The sequence below is a fragment of the Triticum urartu genome, chromosome 1A (assembly GCF_056163025.1).
Source record: "Triticum urartu cultivar PI428250 chromosome 1A, HENAU_Tu73, whole genome shotgun sequence".
NCBI lineage: Eukaryota > Viridiplantae > Streptophyta > Magnoliopsida > Poales > Poaceae > Triticum > Triticum urartu.
Window position 1 is genome coordinate 560,758,719 of NC_141873.1, and position 19,909 is coordinate 560,778,627.

The following is a 19,909-nucleotide window of genomic DNA, read 5'->3' on the forward strand; positions in this document are numbered from 1 at the left end:
ACGTATCCGGTTTGCGATTTAGAATCGTCCGGATCAGTGTCAAAGCTTGCATCAACGTAACCTCTTACGGTGAGCTCTTTGTCACCTCCATATATGAGAAACATATCCTTAGTCCTTTTCAGGTATTTCAGGATGTTCTTGACCGCTGTCCAGTGATCCACTCCTGGATTACTTTGGTACCTCTCTGCTAAGCTTATAGCAAGGCACACATCAGGTCCGGTACACAACATTGCATACATGATAGATCCTATTGCCGAAGCATAGGGAACATCTTTCATTTTCTCTCTATCTTCTGCAGTGGTCGGGCATTGAGTCTGACTCAACTTCACACCTTGTAACACAGGCAAGAACCCTTTCTTTGCTTGATCCATTTTGAACTTCTTCAAAATCTTGTCAAGGTATGTGCTTTGTGAAAGTCCAATTAAGCGCCTTTATCTATCTCTATAGATCTTTATGCCTAATATGTAAGCAGCTTCACCGAGGTCTTTCATTGAAAAACTCTTATTCAAGTATCCCTTTATGCTATCCAGAAATTCTATATCATTTCCAATCAGTAATATGTCATCCACATATAATATCAGAAATGCTACAGAGCTCCCACTCACTTTCTTGTAAATACAGGCTTCTCCGAAAGTCTGTATAAAACCAAATGCTTTGATCACACTATCAAAGCGTTTATTCCAACTCCGAGAGGCTTGCACCAGTCCATAAATGGATCGCTGGAGCTTGCATACTTTGTTAGCTCCCTTTGGATCGACAAAACCTTCCGGTTGCATCATATACAACTCTTCTTCCAGAAATCCATTCAGGAATGCAGTTTTGACATCCATCTGCCAAATTTCATAATCATAAAATGCGGCAATCGCTAACATGATTCGGACAGACTTAAGCATCGGTACGGGTGAGAAAGTCTCATCGTAGTCAACCCCTTGAACTTGTCGAAAACCTTTTGCAACAAGTCGAGCTTTGTAGACAGTAACATTACCATCAGCGTCAGTCTTCTTCTTGAAGATCCATTTATTCTCAATTGCTTGCCGATCATCGGGCAAGTCAACCAAAGTCCATACTTTGTTCTCATACATGGATCCCATCTCACACATGCATTATGTTTCCGGTTAATACAATTCTAGCATGAATAATAAACATTTATCATGATATAAGGAAATAAATAATAACTTTATTATTGCCTCTAGGGCATATTTCCTTCAATACTGTCAAGACAAATTTTCTTCCTGCATTTAGAAATGTTAGTACTGAAAACGTGTGACCAACAGTGTTCTTAATGAACTATGGTCACATCTATTTAGGAAGGATGGTAAGACTTTTACTATTTGTCCTCGGTGCATCTTTTCCATACATTATTTTTGAAGCTAAACTTCATTGCCAAGTATGTTACCATACGATGTTCTTCAACAGGGACTCCCGATGAATGTTGTGCCTTATGGGATCGAGACTAAAGGTACCATGTGTATTATTAGCTTACGGCCAATATATCCTACAGATTACTTTAGTGCATTCAAGATTAGCGACAAATGCTTAATAGTGCAAGACTGGACCAAATGTGTGATGCAGAAGCGCAGAGAAGTACTAGGGGGCAGCAAACAGATGCGCTACCCACGATTAGGAGACAGGTTCATCTGCATGCTCCAACTTGATCAAGGAGGAGAGCTACACATGTTTTATGTTATTTTACCTAAGAGAGAGCAGCAGGAGTGATTAGCTAGCTAGAAATGAGTGTGAGGATGATGATGTGCTACACTATTACTATGGTGATAAAATAGCTAGTGTTGGTGGTAATGACTATGATGATTATTATTAGCTAGTGTTAGTGGTGATTAAATAAATATTGTTGGTGGTAATGACTATGATGATGATTAAATAGCTTGTGCTGGCGTATTAGATTCAAGTGGAAGCAACATGTGGTGCACATCGAAAGTACTACTTGTCGTGGTTCTAAGTCTGACAGTAGTGTAGGGGGTAAGTATGGAGAGGCAAGATCTTAGCTATGGAGAAGTTGTAAGCACGCAAGGTTTACGAGTTCAGGCCCTTCTCGGAGGAAGTAATAGCCCTACGTCTCGGAGCCCGGAGGCAGTCGACTGGATTATGCGTGTATGAATTACAGGGGTGCGAACCCTTGTCTCGGAGGAGGGGGGTGTCTTATGTAGAGTGCGCCAGGACCCCAGCCAGCCCACATTACAAAGGGTTCAATGTACATTAAGGCAGGGCATTACTGGTAACGCTAGTAATAAAGTGCTATGATGACCATAAAAGCTACTTAATAACCGACCGTTAGCATGCGGAGTGCCTTTAGGTCTCCTGACCGTCGAGTGGCTTGTTCTTGGTTGAGTGGTTGTTCTTGGTCGAGTATCTTCGAGTCTGTCGAGTGGAACACCTCCAAGTCGATTGAAAGATGATTTCTTCTGGAGATGTCCTTGGGTAGGTCAGTTTGGACAGGTCCATGCCCCTACCCTAGGTACATAGCTTCATCATTAGCCCCCGAATGGATCGAGGTTTGAGTGGGAAAGGGATTGAGCACTTCTCCGACTCATTTTTCATGCCGTGAGCATTTCTTGTTTCGGATCAATGAACCTGAGCGATGGCAGCGACTTCCTTTCCGGTCACCTTGATCCATTCTTAGGTTTTTGTCGAGTGAGTTTCGTTACTTGAAAGGCTTCGAGTGACGGTGCGGAGAAGATCTTTGGTCTGACAAGTTGTTCCGCTGCCCGCAGATTTCGTGGGATCTGAATTTTGGGAAGCGCGCGGGACGGGGGAGGCCGCAGTAATCGGATGGGATAGAGCGGAGCTGCCTTGATCCCCGCGCCACCTTTTTCGCCACGTATCGCGCGCGCGATTGTTACGGGATTTGACAGAACCGCTCGGGCCTACCAGTCAGCCACTCGGAAGCGGCCTCATATAAGGCGTTGGACCGGGGTCTCCCGAACAGTGCGTCCCCATTATCTCTTCTCCTCTTCACGCTCCTCCGCTGCGCTCGCTCTCGCCCTCACGCCACCGTTCCATACGCGTCTCGCCGGCGACGATGGGGAAGGAGAAGACGGCGGCTCTGGAGCAGGCAAAGAAGGCGACGGCGAGGTCGAAGGGGAAGGCGACCAGTCGGGGCGGATCCTCCTCGCGAACCGGCGTGCCGAAGGGCTGGATCCAGGGTGACTGGATCCACTCGAGGCTCACCCAAGAAGACCTCGACGACCTGGCCGAGGGAGGGCTGATCCCCTATGACTCGGCGCGGCTTCCGGGGAAGGAATCCGAGCCGCAACCCCGGGAGGGTGAGCGCGTTCTTCTTGCCACCCACGTCGACCGTGGATTTTCCTTGCCTCCTCACCCTCTCTTTCGAGGATTTTTGAACTTCTTTGGGGCACAACTCCACCATTTTACTCCCAACACAATCGTTTATCTCGCCGCTTTCATTTCTTTGTGCGAGAATTTCCTGGATTGCCGGCCTCACAGGGGTCTTTTCAAGCATATTTTCACTTGTCGCTCCTAGAAAGTGAAAAAGGCTAATCCGAGTGACGTGAGGACTCAAGTGATCCAGATGTGTGGGGGTCTTGGTATCCAGATGAGAGGGAAAAGCTCCTTTCCGGCCATGATTCTTCCCGACTCAGTTCGCGGATGGCAGTCGACCTGGTTTTACTGTAAAGACCAGTCGACGCCAGGGCAGTCGACTGGCCTCCCTCCCTTTACCATGGACCGAGTGAGGAAACCATCCCCTTTGAAGGTGCTCCCGGAGGAGAAAGCGCAGGTGAGGGTGCTGGTCGAGCGAGTGGTCCAGCTTATCCGTGACGGGGTCACCGGTATGGATCTCTTGGAGGTCTTCCTTCAGCGGCGCATCCAGCCTCTTCAAGCCCGAGACCATCCGATGTGGATGTATTCGGGTCTTGAAGACTCCACTCGGATTCACCCGGAGGAGGTCGATGAATTCACTCGCGCAGCTGCCTATACTGCGTCGACTGACTTTGTTCTCCCTGCTTTCTTTCAGGCCATTATTGAAATGTATTCAATGCCCAACGGAGAGCAAGAGCAAGCTTTGGAAGGCGAGGCGAGTGGCGGCGACAGTGGCGAGTGGACTTCCGACGGTGAAGGGGATGGAGGAAGCGATGACTCAAGCGATGGAGAAGAAGTCGAGTCGCCCCCTCACAGGGAGAGGCGATCCAAGCTTGACCAAGAACGACCGAGCGCCCGCGAAAAGGCAACTGCTCAGGCTGGTCAGTCTTTGAAGCGTCCTCGGATCTCTTCACCAACCCTGACTGAGAAGGCGCCAAAGCACCCCAAAGTTGCAGAGCCAAAGACTCGGAAGGCGTTGCCAAATATCAAGATTGATATCCCCGTCGCTTCCGCATGAGTGTCTCTCTTTGTATTCACTCGATGCTCCGTGCTGTTTGTTTTTCTTGTTTTAACTAGACGAACTTTGGAACCGTCAGCGCTGCCACTTCCGGGACCTCAGCTTACAGGGACGATGATGAGGTGATGGAGGATGTGGTCACTTCTAATCTGGGTATGATTTCTACCATACTGTCTTTGTTCGGTCGATTCAACTGCAATGTGCATCATTGGATGACGTGATTTTGGCAATTGAACTTTGCACAGCTCCCAACATTATTGACCTCCCCGATGATGATGAAGAGCCCGAGAGGTCTTTGACGAGGAAGAGTAGGCAAGCTCCTGCAAGCGAGGCGCTACAGTCGACGCCGAGGGCGGAACCAGTCGTTCAGGACACTGGCGACGCCAATCGGGGTTCTGTTACCTTCGCCGTGCCACTGTCGAGTGCCTTGCCTTCTTCGTCGACTGCTCAGGCCCCTGTCGACCCACCTTCAGTTTTTGCGACCCATCATGTCCCAGAAGACGAAGTGAATGCTGCCAGGGAAGCTATACGCCAGGCGGGCGTCATGATGGAGAAGATGAAGATGGTGCGGGACGCCAGTCAGGCTGCCTACGACACCGTTCAGGTTAGTTGGTCGCCGCTTGTTCTATTAGGATATGATATCTGAAGACTCTTTCCGAAAATCTTTGCTCCGAAAATCTTTGCGTTAGTACACCCACTGGGTGCGTTGATTGAACTTTGAATTAGTGGGGGCACGCTGAGTGTACCCACTGGGTGTAGTCCCCGAGACTACGGTGGACTGCGGGCAGTCGACTGTAGTCTTTGTATTTTGTCGAGTGTAAACCGGACTGATAGTTTGTCTCTTCCACTCGGTCTGGTCGAGTGGGGTCAGAACCGGTGGGGGCACACCAAGTGCACCCACTGGGTGTAGTCCCCGAGACCGCGGTCGACTGCTGGCAGTCGACCGTGGTCTGAGTTCTTTCTCTCTTCTTTTTTACTCCCTGCACTCGACTCCGGCGGGCCGGTCGAGTGGGATCAGAACCGGTGGGGGCACGCAAAGTGCACCCACTCGGTGTAGTCCCCGAGGCTATGGTGGACTGCGGGCAGTCGACCGTAGCCTTAGTACTTATTGACTTTGTTGTTTTTCGTTGTAAAAATAACTTCTCCCCTTTGATTTCAGAAATCTTGTGATCTTGGAGCTCTCTTTGCTGACTTGGAGAAACAGCAGATCCAACTGAACCTTGACTTGGAGCTGGCCAAGACAGAGCTGCAAAGGGTCAAGGACGACGCCACTGGTAAAATGAATTTGTCGCCTGGTCTGTCTTAGGCTTGAGTACCCTTCTGCTCTTTCTGAATCAGGCATCATTTCTTTGTAGAAAAACTGAGAGAAGCTCTGGCGAAGAAGGATCAGGATTTGGATGCTGCTCGAAAGGAGGCTGACGACAGAACTGCTCTAGCTGAACAAAAACTGGCTTCGGTCGGCCAGTTGGAAGACGAGAATACCAGGCTGAAATCTGCTCTGAATGATGCCAACAAGGAGTGCTCGCGCTTGAAGAAGGAGAATCTCATCCTGGGCGAGAAGATGGAAAGCATTGCTCGCAGGAGTGACGATCTGGAGAGCTATCTGAGGAGCCTTGCCAAGAAGTTGTTCATCAAGCTTGAAGGTGCTCATTTTGTTCCGACTGATTTTTTTATGTCGACTCAGTGTATGAAAATTGACTTATCCTTGGATCGTGAATGCAGAGTTTTGCCAGAACTTCGAGGAGGAGACTGGGCGGATTGAGCCAGGTTTGGACCCAATCAATTCTCCCGTAAAAGATGAAACTGCCATGAATCTGCTCCGACTGGAATCCCGCATCGACGGTGTCGTGGACTACTTGGCTCGACTAAAGGTCGCCATGTCGCGGATCGACCCGACACTTTGGCCAGAGACCACGCCCCAGAATGATCTCGAGTCCCTGATGACTCGACTTAACGAAATCCCTGATCGAGTGCAGGAGTGGAAGAAATCTTCTGCCTGGTGTGGAGCTGATGTGGCCCTGTCTCTGGTTTGCCTCCATTGCAAGGAGGTGCGTCAAGATAAGCTAGCGGCAATCAAGGTCGCCAACACCCAGAAGCATGACTTCCGATCTTTTATGGAGACTTTCATCGCTGCAGCCACTCGGATTGCCGACGGCGTCGACCTTGACGAGTTCGTCGAGCCTGCTAGTCCTCCTCCCGCGAAGTGAACAAACTTTTATGCCTCACCTTAAATTTGCCTCGGGATGCCGAGTGGTTTTGTAACCGTTAAACTCTTTCGGGCTGAAAGCCCGAGCACTTCGATCTGTGGTCCGGAACCTTTAGGGTTTATCTGAACTTGGTTTATCATTAAATATCTTCATGAATCCCCCGTCGAGTGGGAATCGTTCTTCATTCGAGACAACTTTTGTATTTGTGGCGCAGCTCCGAAGGAGAAGGTGGTAGTCGACCTGCATCTTGTTACTGCAGAGCGGGACGGAGCGCACATTGTATTTGTGGCGAAGCTCTCAAGGAAAAGGTGGCTGTCGACCTGCACCTCGTTACTGCAGAGCAGGATGGAGCGCACATTGTATTTGTGGCGAAGCTCTCACGGAGATGGTGGCAGTCGACCTGCACCTCGTCGTCCTTGAGGATTCAGATGTGTTTCGTACTTAGGCGAGTACTGGACTGCAGCTAAGCCTCCAAGTGGGAGGCTGGCTCACCGCTCGATAGGATTTTCAGATACTTAGGCGAGTACTGGACTACAGCTAAGCCCCCGAGTGGGAGGATTGCTCTCCACTCGGTAGGATTTTTTCAAACTTAGGCGATTGCCGAACTGCAGCTAAGTCTCCAAGCGAGAGAACTTAGGCGAGTACTGGACTGCAGCTAAGCTCCCGAGTGGGAGGATTGCTCTCCACTCGGTAGTATTTTTTCAAACTTAGGCGAGTGCCGGACTACAGCTAAGTCTCCCAGTGAGAGAACTTAGGCGAGTACTGGACTGCAGTTAAGCCCCCGAGTGGGAGGATTGCTCTCCACTCGGTAGGATTTTTTCAAACTTAGGCGAGTGCCGGACTGCAGCTAAGTCTCTAAGTGAGAGAATCTTAGGCGAGTACTGGACTGCAGCTAAGCCCCCGAGTGGGAGGATTGCTCTCCACTCGATAGGATTTTTTCAAACTTAGGCGAGTGCCGGACTACAGCTAAGTCTCCAAGTGAGAGAACTTAGGCGAGTACTGGACTGCAGCTAAGCCCCCGAGTGGGAGGATTGCTCTCCACTCGGTAGGATTTTTTCAAACTTAGGCGAGTGCCGGACTGCAGCTAAGTCTCCAAGTGAGAGAACTTAGGCGAGTACTGGACTGCAGCTAAGCCCCCGAGTGGGAGGATTGCTCTCCACTCGGTAGGATTTTTTCAAACTTAGGCGAGTGCCGGACTGCAGCTAAGTCTCCAAGTGAGAGAATCTTAGGCGAGTACTGGACTGCAGCTAAGCCCCCGAGTGGGAGGGTTGCTCTCCACTCGGTAGGATTTTTTAAATACTTAGGCGAAACGGATTCGCAGCTAAGCCCCCGAGTGGGAGGCTGGCTCGCCACTCGGTAGGAAATTATTTTTACAAACTTAGGCGAAGCGGACCCAGTCGCGCTTTCTCTATATAACTATCCCTTTATGACTGTAAAGGCCTTGGATCGACGGACGATCTGTCGAGCCTCTTCTTCATCCTCTGGGAGTTCTTTCCTTAGGATGTACGCGATGTACGGTACTGTCCAGACGGGAGTGATGACCAAGACTTCCATGATCAGGTCGACCACAGCTGGAATTTCAACTTCAGTCGGATCCGTGGCACTTTTTGGCTGCGGGGCCTCTTCAGTGAAGGGATCCTCCTGAACTGATGGTGTGTGGATGTGTTCCAAAAACACATTGCTGGGAATGGCTTCTCTTTTGGAACCTATTTTTGCCAGATCATCAGCTACTTGATTTTTCAGTCGGGGTATGTGATGAAGCTCTAACCGCTCGAATTTCTTCTCCAGCTTTCTCACTGCATTGCAATAACCAGTCATGGCTGGACTTCTGACGTCCCATTCCTTCATCACCTGATTAACCACCAAATCTGAGTCGCCATAGACCATGAGGCGACGGACGCCGAGTGAAATGGCCATGCGCAACCCATATAAAAGTGCTTCGTATTCTGCCATGTTATTGTAGGAATCAAAGTGGATTTGAAGAACATATCTGAGTTTATCTCCTCTAGGGGAGACCAACACCACTCCGGCACCAGAACCATTCAGCATCTTGGAGCCGTCGAAGAACATGGTCCAATGCTCCGAGTGAACCTGAGTCGGCAGTTGCTGTTCAATCCACTCGGCGACGAAATCTGCGATTGCCTGGGACTTGATAGCTTTCTTTGCCTCAAACTTGATATCTAGAGGAAGGAGTTCAATCGCCCATTTTGCCACTCGACCAGTTGCATCCCTGTTATGCAGGATCTCTGACAATGGAGTGTCGCTGATGACTGTAATGGAATGATCAGAGAAGTAGTGAGCAACTTTCTTTGTGGTCATATAAATCCCATATACAAGCTTCTGATAATGAGGATATCTTTGCTTCGATGGGGTCAAGACTTCAGAAATATAATATATTGGGCGCTGAACTTTGAAGGTTTTTCCTTCTTCCTCCCGCTTGACCGTAAGTACCGTACTGATGACTTGTCCTGTGGCTGCAATGTAAAGCAGTAAAGGCTCCTTGCTGATTGGGGCAGCAAGCACCGGCTGGGTGGAGAGCAGATCTTTGAGCTCTGCAAACGCTGCATCAGCTTCAGGAGTCCACTCGAACTTGTAGGACTTCTTCATCAATCGGTAAAGAGGCAATGCCTTTTCATCGAGATGAGATATGAATCGACTTAGGGCGGCCAAGCAACCAGTAAGCTTCTGGACGTCGTGCACTTGCACAGGACTTTTCATTCGGAGTATAGTACCGACTTTTTCTGGATTGGCGTCGATTCCCCGTTCGGAAACGAGAAAACCGAGTAATTTTCCGCCAGGAACTCCGAATGTGCACTTTGATGGATTAAGCTTGATATCATACCTCCTGAAGTTGGCAAAGGTTTCAGCAAGGTCAGTCAGCAGGTCGGAACCCTTCCATGACTTGACCACAATATCATCCATGTACGCCTCCACATTCCGACTGATTTGGGTGAGCAAACACTTCTGAATCATCCTCATGAATGTGGCTCCAGCATTCTTGAGTCCGAACGGCATGGTAACATAACAGAAGCACCCGAATGGAGTGATGAAGGCTATTTTGATCTCGTCAGGTCCATACAGACGGATCTGATGGTACCCGGAATAGGCGTCTAAAAAAGACAGTCGCTCACATCCCGCAGTCGAGTCGACTATCTGATCGATGCGGGGGAGAGGAAAATGATCTTTCGGGCAGGCCCGATTGATATGTTTAAAGTCAATGCACATGCGAAGTGACTTGTCCTTCTTGGGGACCATAACAACGTTGGCGAGCCACTCAGAGTGGTAGATTTCTCGGATGAACTCCGCTGCTAAGAGCCGAGCCACCTCCTCGCCAATGGCCTTTCTCTTCTAGACGGCGGACCGTCGGAGATGTTCCTTGACAGGTTTTACTTTTGAGTCGACTCTTAGCCAGTGCTCAACCAGCTCCCTGGGAACACCCGACATGTCAGAAGGCTTCCATGCGAAAATGTCCTAGTTCTCACAGAGGAACTGGATGAGCGCTTCTTCCTATTTGGAGTCGAGTGTTGTCGAGATATGAGTTGGAGCAGCGCTGGGGTCGGTCGGGTGGATGTGAGCTGTCTTCGTATCGCCAGTCGACTGAAAAGCTGATTCTGTAGCGGGCTTCTTGGCTCGCAACAAATCACTCGGGTCTGTAGTCTTCTGGTATTCCTGCAACTCCACCACTGCCATCTGAGCATCGGCGATCTTCGAACCTTTCTGAAAACATTCTTCTGCTTTCTTCCGATTGCCCGTAATAGTGATCACACCTTTGGGGCCAGACATCTTCAATTTGAGATACACATAACATGGTCGGGCCATGAAGCGTGCATAAGCCGGCCTGCCCAAAATAGTGTGGTAGGCACTCTGGAAGTCTACAACTTCAAATGTCGACTTTTCTCTGCGGTAATTCTTGGAATCACCGAAAACCACATCAAGAGCAATCTGGCCGAGTGATTCAGCCTTCTTCCCAGGAATGACTCCATGGAAACTCATGTTGTTGGCACTGAGTCTGGACATCGGAATGCCCATCCCTTTCAACGTCTCAGCATATAATATGTTCAAACCACTGCCACCATCCATCGGGACTTTGGTCAGTCGAGTGCCTTCAACAACTGGATCGACCACCAAAGCTTGCCTCCCAGGGGTGGCGATGTGCATTGGGTGATCGGACCGGTCGAATGTTATGGCAGTCTGAGACCACTTCAGATAACTGGGTGTCGCCGGAGCGACCATATTCACCTCTCGGTTGATAACTTTCAGTCGACTTTTGCTTTCAACATCAGCAAAAATCATTAGAGTGGAATTGACCTAAGGGTATCCGTCATCACTATCTTCCTTGTCCTCAATTTTGTCTGACTCCTTTTCCTTATCTTTGGGCTGCTTTCCCTGGAACTACTGGATCAAGAGTCGACACTGTCGAGTGGTATGTTTTGGGTAAATGAAATTACCCTCTTCATCTTTCTTGGTGTGGACGAGACATGGCAAATCCAACACATCATTTCCGTCCTGGTCTTTAACTTTATTGGGGTTCCAAGGTCCTTTAGGTTTCCCTTTAAACTTTCCTTGGGTTACAGCTGAGGATTCCCCAGGAGCAGCCGTCTAGGCTTTCCGCTTCTGTTTCCGATTGGGATTTCCTCCGGTTTCTTGGGCGACTGATTTGAGCTTGCCACTCCTGAGTCGATCCTCATCTTCACCATTAGCGTACTTGGTGGCAATCTCCATCATCCGGTTCAGAGACATATCTCCGGTCCGACCGAATTTCAGATTCAGTTCTTTGTACTTGACGCCTTCTTTGAAGGCACAGACTGCTTGGTGGTCAGGCACATTCTCTACCGTGTGGTGCAACGTGATCCATCTCTGAATGTAATCCCTCAAGGTTTCATTCGGCTTCTGCATGCAAGACCGCAGTTCCGTCAGCCCTGCCGGCCTCTTGCATGTTCCTTCAAATGTGGTGAAAAACACTCAGGCGAGATCTTCCCAAGTGTAAATGCTGCCGGGTGCTAACTGGTTCAGCCATGCTCTGGCCGAGCCCTCCAACATGAGAGGCAGGTGTTTCATGGCCACTTCATCATTGCCGCCGCCAATCTGGAAGGCCACTCGGTAGTCTTCAAGCCAAGAATCCGGCTTGGACTCGCCAGTGAACTTGCTGACGCCAGTCACCAACCTGAAGTTGGGAGGAATCACAGCGGCCCTGATGGATCTACTAAAGCACTCTGGCCCCGAAACATGTGCTCTGCTGCTGGCAGGAGCATCTCTGTCGTGACCTTCCCGGTGAGCTCTGTTCCTGTTGACCAAACCTTGAATGAGAATGGATCTCGCATCAAAGCCTGGCTCCCTGGAGTCGACTGGAATCCTTCGCCCAACACTACGAGGGCGCCTGTCATCCTGTTGTCGAGGTGCATACGACCCGCTCCTCGGGGGAGGGGTGGGCACTCGACGTTGATCATCACAATCGAATCGGTGATCATATTGCTCATGGTTCCCATACTGATTACGCCGGTCCCCACGTCCTTCACGCCTCGGGGGCGATCTTGGGCTATGAGCCGACTGGACTGTGTCCGCGGCAACGAATCTGCTGTGAATCCTGTTCCGCGACTGAGAAACAACGGAATTCTGGTCTCTTGCTGCCCGGAGTAACGCTCTGATCTGCAGCAAGCCTCTGCCAGCCTCCGACTGGGAAGGCTGAATCGACTCTGCTATATGGGCTGCAACTGCTAAATTCTGAATCGGAGTTCGATATACCTGCGGGGGCGGGAAGAGCTGACGTCGACTGGATTCGGGAACCCGTTGTCACGCACGCTCGTCGAGAGCTCGCTGGAGGTTCTCCAGTGGAGTGCGCTCGGCCAAGTTTGCCAGGCGTGCGTCTTCCAAGGCACGAGCCTCGGGGGTTTCTCCAATGACAGGAGTGTGCAGTGCATCCATGTTCCGGCGGCGAAGTTCTTCTCTCTGCAGCGACGTGAGAGGCTCGGGAAGATATTGCTCATGGGGACACGACCATCAGAACTGGGCGGTCCATCGACCATCAGAACCTCCGCCGTCGGATCACTGCTGTTGCACTCGGATGCGGTCTCTGCGGAGCCAGTCGACAGGTCGAACAGGCCGTAGAGGGATTCGTTGGGCTCGATCGCCGCGACTTGAGGGGTGGCCGACTGGCGTGCCACCGCGTGTCTCACCCACCGTTGAAGTCTCGACCGACTGGAGCGCTTGCGCCGGCGGGAAATAGGGAGGGAGGACTACACAGGAGCTGACCGGTAGGGGGTCGACAGTTGCCGCCGGAGAACGCCGCGGACGCACGCGCTAAAGTGCGTTGCCCCGCGGACAGGGAGTGCGTCCACGTCGAGCGGAGCCTCCTAAAGCCAAGCGGAGTCGTCGGCGATGAACGTGAGCGCGCCGAGACGGATCTCGCGGCCCTCCACCAAAACTCCGCCGAAAACCATGATGATTTGGGTCGGAAAAGATTGCAACTCCTCCAACAAAACGCTAAAACACCGGCCCCACGGTGGGCGCCAACTGTCGTGGTTCTAAGTCTGACAGTAGTGTAGGGGGGTAAGTATGGAGAGGCAAGATCTTAGCTATGGAGAAGTTGTAAGCATGCATGGTTTACGATTTCAGGCCCTTCTCGGAGGAAGTAATAGCCCTACGTCTCGAAGCCCGGAGGCGGTCGACTGGATTATGCGTGTATGAATTACAGGGGTGCGAACCCTTGTCTCGGAGGAGGGGGGTGGCTTATATAGAGTGCGCCAGGACCCCAGCCAGCCCACGTTACAAAGGGTTCAATGTACATTAAGGCAGGGCGTTACTGGTAACGCTAGTAATAAAGTGCTATGATGACCAAACCTACTTAATAACTGACCGTTAGCATGCGGAGTGCCTTTAGGTCTCCTGACCGTCGAGTGGCTTGGTCTTGGTCGAGTGGTTGCTTCTTGGTCGAGTATCTTCGAGTCTGTCGAGTGGAACACCTCCAAGTCGATTGAAAGATGATTTCTTCTGGAGATGTCCTTGGGTAGGTCAGTTTGGACAGGTCCATGCCCCTACCCTAGGTACATAGCTTCATCACTACTAGTCCAAAGTGATCAGGTTTGGATTAGTTGTATACTTTTGACATGCACCACATATTGCCTCCACTTGAACCCAATCCACCTTCATTTGACACACTGTTATGGACATAATGATGTAAACCTCATAACTGGTATTGTACCAATATTTGTACGATGGTGCATACACTAAAAATAAATAAATAAAAAAGAATACTAGTAGCGATTTAGAGAAAACACGTTGCCAATAGTTACAATAGCAGTAGCGTGGGAGTGAACAAACACTGCAGCTATTTGTCCTAGCAGTAGCGCGTGCGGGCACGCGTTACTGCTAAGCAATAGTTGTAGCGCCTTATTAGTAGCGCGCCTACCCGTGCTACTAGTGAGCACAAAACCAGTGCTACTACTAGGGTTTTCCCTAGTAGTGATATCGTATAATCATACCCACGGATACTTGAGGTGACATTGGAGTATCTAGGTGACATTAGGGTTTTGGTTGATTTGTGTCTTAAGGTGTTATTCTAGTATGAACTCTAGGGCTGTTTGTGACACCTATAGGAATAGCCCAACGGATTGATTGGAAAGAATAACTTTGAGGTGGTTTCGTACCTTACCATAATCTCTTCGTTCGTTGTGAACTATTAGTGACTTTGGAGTGACTCTTTGTTGCATGTTGGGGGATAGTTATGTGATCTAATTATGTTATCATTGTTGAGGGAACTTACACTAGTGAAAGTATGAACCCTAGGCCTTGTTTCCTATCATTGCAATACCGTTTATGCTCACTTTTATCATTTTCTACCTTGCTGTTTTTATATTTTCAGATTACAAAAACTATTATCTACTATCCATATTGCACTTGTATCACCATCTCTTCGCCGAACTAGTGCACCTATACAATTTACCATTGTATTGGGTGTGTTGGGGACACAAGAGACTCTTTGTTATTTGGTTGCAGGGTTGATTGAGAGAGACCATCTTCATCCTACACCTCCTACGGATTGATAAACCTTAGGTCATCCACTTGAGGGAAATTTTCTACTGTCCTACAAACCTCTGCACTTGGAGGCCCAACAATGTCTACAAGAAGAAGGTTGTGTAGTAGACATCAAGCTCTTTTCTGGCGCCGTTGCCAGGGAGGTGAGTGCTTGAAGGTATATCTTTACATCTTGCAATCGAGTCTTTTAGTTTCTTGTTTTATCACTAGTTTAGTTTATAAAAGAAAACTATAAAAATGGAATTGAGTTTGTCTCATACGCTTCACCTTTTTAATATCTTTCGTGAGTATGATGGAAAGGATAATTGTGCTCAAGTGCTAGAAGAAGAAATCTATAAAATGTTTGGCACTAAATATTTGAATGATGAGCATGATTGCAATGTTGTTAGCATGAATTCCTTGAATATCCATGATGCTAATGATATGCAAAGCCACAAGCTTGGGGATGCTACGTTTGATGAAGATGATATTTTTAGTCACCCCAAGTTTTGATGTGCAAATTTATTATGATGAGAGCATGCCCGCTATATATGATGATTATTGTGATGACTTGTATGCTATAAAGAATAATGATATACATGAAACTCATCATCATGATTTTAACTTTCAATTGGATTGTGCCTCACATGATAGTTATTTTGTTGAGTTTGCTCCCACTACTATTCATGATAAGAAATTTGCTTATGTGGAGAGTAATAAAAATACTATGCTTGTAGATCATGAAAAGAATGCTTTATGTGATAGTTATATTGTAGAATTTATTCATGATGCTACTGAAAATTATTATGAGGGAGGAACATATGCTTGTAGGAATTGCAATAATATCAAGTTTCCTCTCTATGTGCTTAAAGTTTTGAAGTTATGCTTGTCTTACCTTCCTATGCAAGTTGATTCTTGTTCCCACAAGTTGTTTGCTCACAAAATCCCTATGCATAGGAAGTGGGTTAGACTTAAATGTGCTACTAATATTCTTCATTATGCTCTCTTTATGTTTCAATTCTTATCTTTTATGTGAGCATCGTTGAAATCATCATGCCTAGCTAGGGGCGTTAAACGTTAGCGCTTGTTGGGAGGCAACCCAACTTTATCTTTGTTCCTTGCTTTTTGTTCCTGTTTAGTAATAAATAATTCATCTAGCCTCTGTTTATATTTGGTTTTATTCTTTTAATTAGTGTTTGTGCCAAGTAGAACCTTTGGGAAGACTTGGGGAAAGTCTTGTTGATCATGCTGTAAAAAAAATAGAAACTTTAGCGCTCACGAGAATTGCTGCCATCTTTATTTGGAAAGTAATATTTAGTTAATTCTTTTTAAGATGATTAATAGATAAATCCCTCAGGTCCATCAATTTATTTGAGAATTTTATGAGTTCCAGAAGTATATGTTTGATCCAGATTACTACAGACTGTTCTGTTTTTGACATATTCTGTTTTTCATGTGTTGTTTACTTATTTTGATGAATCTATGGCTAGTAAAATAGTTTATAAACCATAGATAAGTTGGAATACATTAGGCTTAACACCAATATAAATAAATAATGAGTTCATTACAGTACCTTGAAGTGGTGATTTATTTTCTTATACTAACGGAGCTTACGAGTTTTCTGTTAAGTTTTGTGTTGTGAAGTTTTCAAGTTTTGGGTAAGGATTCGATGGACTATGGAATAAGGAGTGGCAAGAGCCTAAGCTTGGGGATGCCCAAGGCACCACAAGGTAATATCCAAGGACACCAAAAAGCCTAAGCTTGGGGATGCCCCGGAAGGCATCCCCTCTTTCGTCTTCGTTCATCGGTAACTTTAGTTTGGAGCTATATTTTTATTTGCCACATGATATGTGTTTTGCTTGGAGCGTCAATTTATTTTGTTAAGATTTGCTTGATGTTATTTAGAATTTTTTTTCATCTTTTATTTCAATAAAAGTGGCATTGATAGCCTTTACTATGCCTATTTTAGAAGTCCACATGTTGCTGTTTGAAAATAGAAAGTTTACCGCTGTTGCAATAATTCCCTAGAAAATTGAGAATGTGATAAAATGTTTAAAAATTTTGCATATTAAGCTATGATAAATTTACTACAGTGGGAATTTTATTTCATAATTTTTGGAGCTAGGGAAGTATGGATGTTGCTGCATTCTTTACAGACTGTCCTGTTTAGGCGGATTGCTGTTATGTTTGCATTGTTTGCATATGTTTGCTTCTTTAATGATTCTATTTGAGGATAGGACTATTAAATATGCAGAGGCATTTAGTATGCAATGTTGAATAATAATTTTAGTGATTTTCTACAGTAGTGTATGATAAGGTTTTTGCAATGGTTTATACTAACTTATCTCACGAGTCCTTGTTGAGTTTTGTGTGGATGAAGCTTTTGAGATTTAGGGAGACCGTGATATGAGAGGAATTAAGGAGACACAAAATCTCAAGCTTGGGGATTCCCAAGGCATCGCAAGATAATATTTCAAGAAGTCTCAAGCATCTAAGCTTGGGGATGCCCCGGTTGGCATCCCACTTGTCTTCTTCAACAACTATCGGTTAGTTTCGGTTGATCCTAAGTTTTTGCTTCTTCACATGACGTTTACCATTCTTAGAATGCCATTTTCTTTTGTTTTGCTTGCTGTTTGAATAAAGTATCAAGATCTGAAATTCTTAAATGTTAGAGAGTCTTCACGTAGTTGTATAATTATTCGACTACTCATTGATCTTCACTTATATCTTTTGGAGAAGTTTGTCATTTGCTCTAGTGCTTCACTTATATCATTTAGAGCATGGTGGTAGTTTTATTTTGAAGAAATAGATGAACTCTCATGCTTCACTTAGATTATTTTGAGAGTCTTAAATAGCAGGGTAACTTGCTCAAAATCCTAATATGCTAGGTATTCAAGATTAGTAAAATTTTCTTATGAGTGTTTTGAATACTAAGAGAAATTTGATGCTTGATGATTGTTTTGAGATATGGAGGTAATAATATCAAAGTCATGCTAGTTGAGTAGTTGTGAAATTGAGAAATGCTTGTGTTGATGTAACATCCCAAATTTTCAATTTGGAATGTTATACACTAGATCATCATTGCATATCATATTTTATTGCATTTTGGTTGATCCTAGAAAATTCTACGCAACTCAAGGATCCTCGGAGAGAGTTGGGGATTTCGTTATTTTCATATTTGAGTTTTCTCAAATTTTGAAAATAGGATCATTTGATTTTATTTATTTTATCTTCAATTATTTCTATTATAAAAATATGAGAGAGGGAATAAAATGAATTTCCCAAAATAAAGAAATATTGAGGATTTAATAGTAAAATCAAATAAGATTTTATTTTGGTTTTATTTGCTATTTTATTTGAATTTAGGAAAAATGTGCATTTTTCAAAATTGCATTTAGGCCACAAATAAATGTTCATCCTGTGCGGCTTGATTTTAGAAGCCAGGGAAAATTTATTTCAGATTTTTTGGAGTCCGTTTAGTATTCCTTTTGTTTTTTTCTGAGCGTAACTATTTAAAAAAACGCGAACCGACCTACTGGGCCGTGTCTGACCCGGACACTTGGCCCTGCCGGCTTTATAAGCCGGGGGGGGGGGGGAGGCCCAGCCGAGACCCCAAACCCTAGCCGCGCCACGCCGCCGCCGCCACGCCGCCGCCCGCCGGAGCCACGCCGCCGTCTCGCCGGAGGTAGACCTCGCCGCCGCCGGTTTTTCTCGAAAAACTGTTCGGTTTTCCCGTCGGTTTTTCGTTCGGTTTTTTAGTTTCGTTTTCTTATAGATCGGGTTTTCCGGTCTATTTATTTAGCGAGCGTTCGTTCGCTCGTTCATTCGTTTTAAACGAACGCGTTCATCGTTTAGATCCAGATAACGAACGTTCGTTCGTTAATATGTTCGTCATTTTTTTTCTCGCATTAAATCCGTGATTTTTCTGATCACGATTCCTGATCCGATTTTCGTTCTAGTATAACTTTTCGCTCGTTTATCGGAATCAGGCGATTCAAGCGCCTGGAGTTTCGTCTTGAAACCCTCTTTTCGTTTAACCAACTCAAACAAGTTATTTCCACTGTAAAAAATTGCCCTAGATCCAGAATAGTAAACGAAGCCTGTTTCTTTTGCCGTTTGTCTTTCGTCGCTTCGTTCGATTTAATTCTTTTTGCCAACCGGAGTTCTTAAGTTGAACTTTCTGGTTAGATCTCTTATTCGAGTTTTACCTATGCATTAGATGAGTACTTATTGTATGCTTGTTTGTTTGCGATAGAGTACCCGGAGTGCGCCGCTTGCTACTTCGAATCGCTACGTTTCCCGGATCATCAGCAAGGCAAGTAACACTTTGATCATACCTCCTACTATCCAGTTTTTATTGCATTAGATCAATCCTCACACCATTGCATGTTTAGCATCTAATTAAATTGTGGGTTGGGAAGTAGATGAGGTAGTACCTATTACCTGTTTATTATCAAACCTTTGGGAGTTACTTGTACGTTTGCTTATTATGCCATGCTATGCTAGTAGACGTGGATTGGGTGAGTGTATCCATGACAGATGTGAGATTGTTAAAATTAATGGTTTATCTAAGGTGGCAACCTAAATACACATCTGGGTGGATTGAGGCACCTGGGTATTCCAGTGATTGCCTATTTTTCTTTTGGACCGCCACCAAGGCTCAAAGGGATCATGAGATTATTCATGCTAGAAACTTCCGTGTGCAGCCACAAGCTACTATGGGCTCTAGCATAGTTGACTAAGTCGTGCGAACTCTTACAGTGGTAGACTAGCAGATGTAGGGGAAAGTAGGTGTAACGGTCTACCCGATCGTAAGGTGCTAGCGCTACTGAAAGACTATGTCTCGGTCATCCGTTTCTCAAACACCATGTAGTGCGAGAATCCCAACGGAGGAGATCGAGTCTTGTGGGGAAAAGTGTGCAAACCTCTGCAGAGTGTATAAACTAATCATGTTTAGCCGTGTCCCCGGTTATGGACATCTTGAGTATCTAGTACCTGGATTATCATGTGAATCTCATCATGTTACTCTAATTAATTTTGTTGGGTTTTGTTTAATGATGATGCTTAATTGGGATTGAGAATGCTGTCAACCATTCTCAATGTTTAACAACTACCATGATAGTTAAATTAAATTTATTCCTTTGTAGTAGGGAAAAATTGGCTTTACGCAAAACTGTAACCATAGAGCTTTCCACCAGCCAAATATGCATATAGTATAGTCTATATATTTCATTGCTCTCTATGTGTTACATTGCCAGCATATTCCATGTGCTGACCCGTTTCAGGCTGCAACATTCATGTTGCAGACTTTTCAGACGAGGATTAAGGTGCTTTTAGG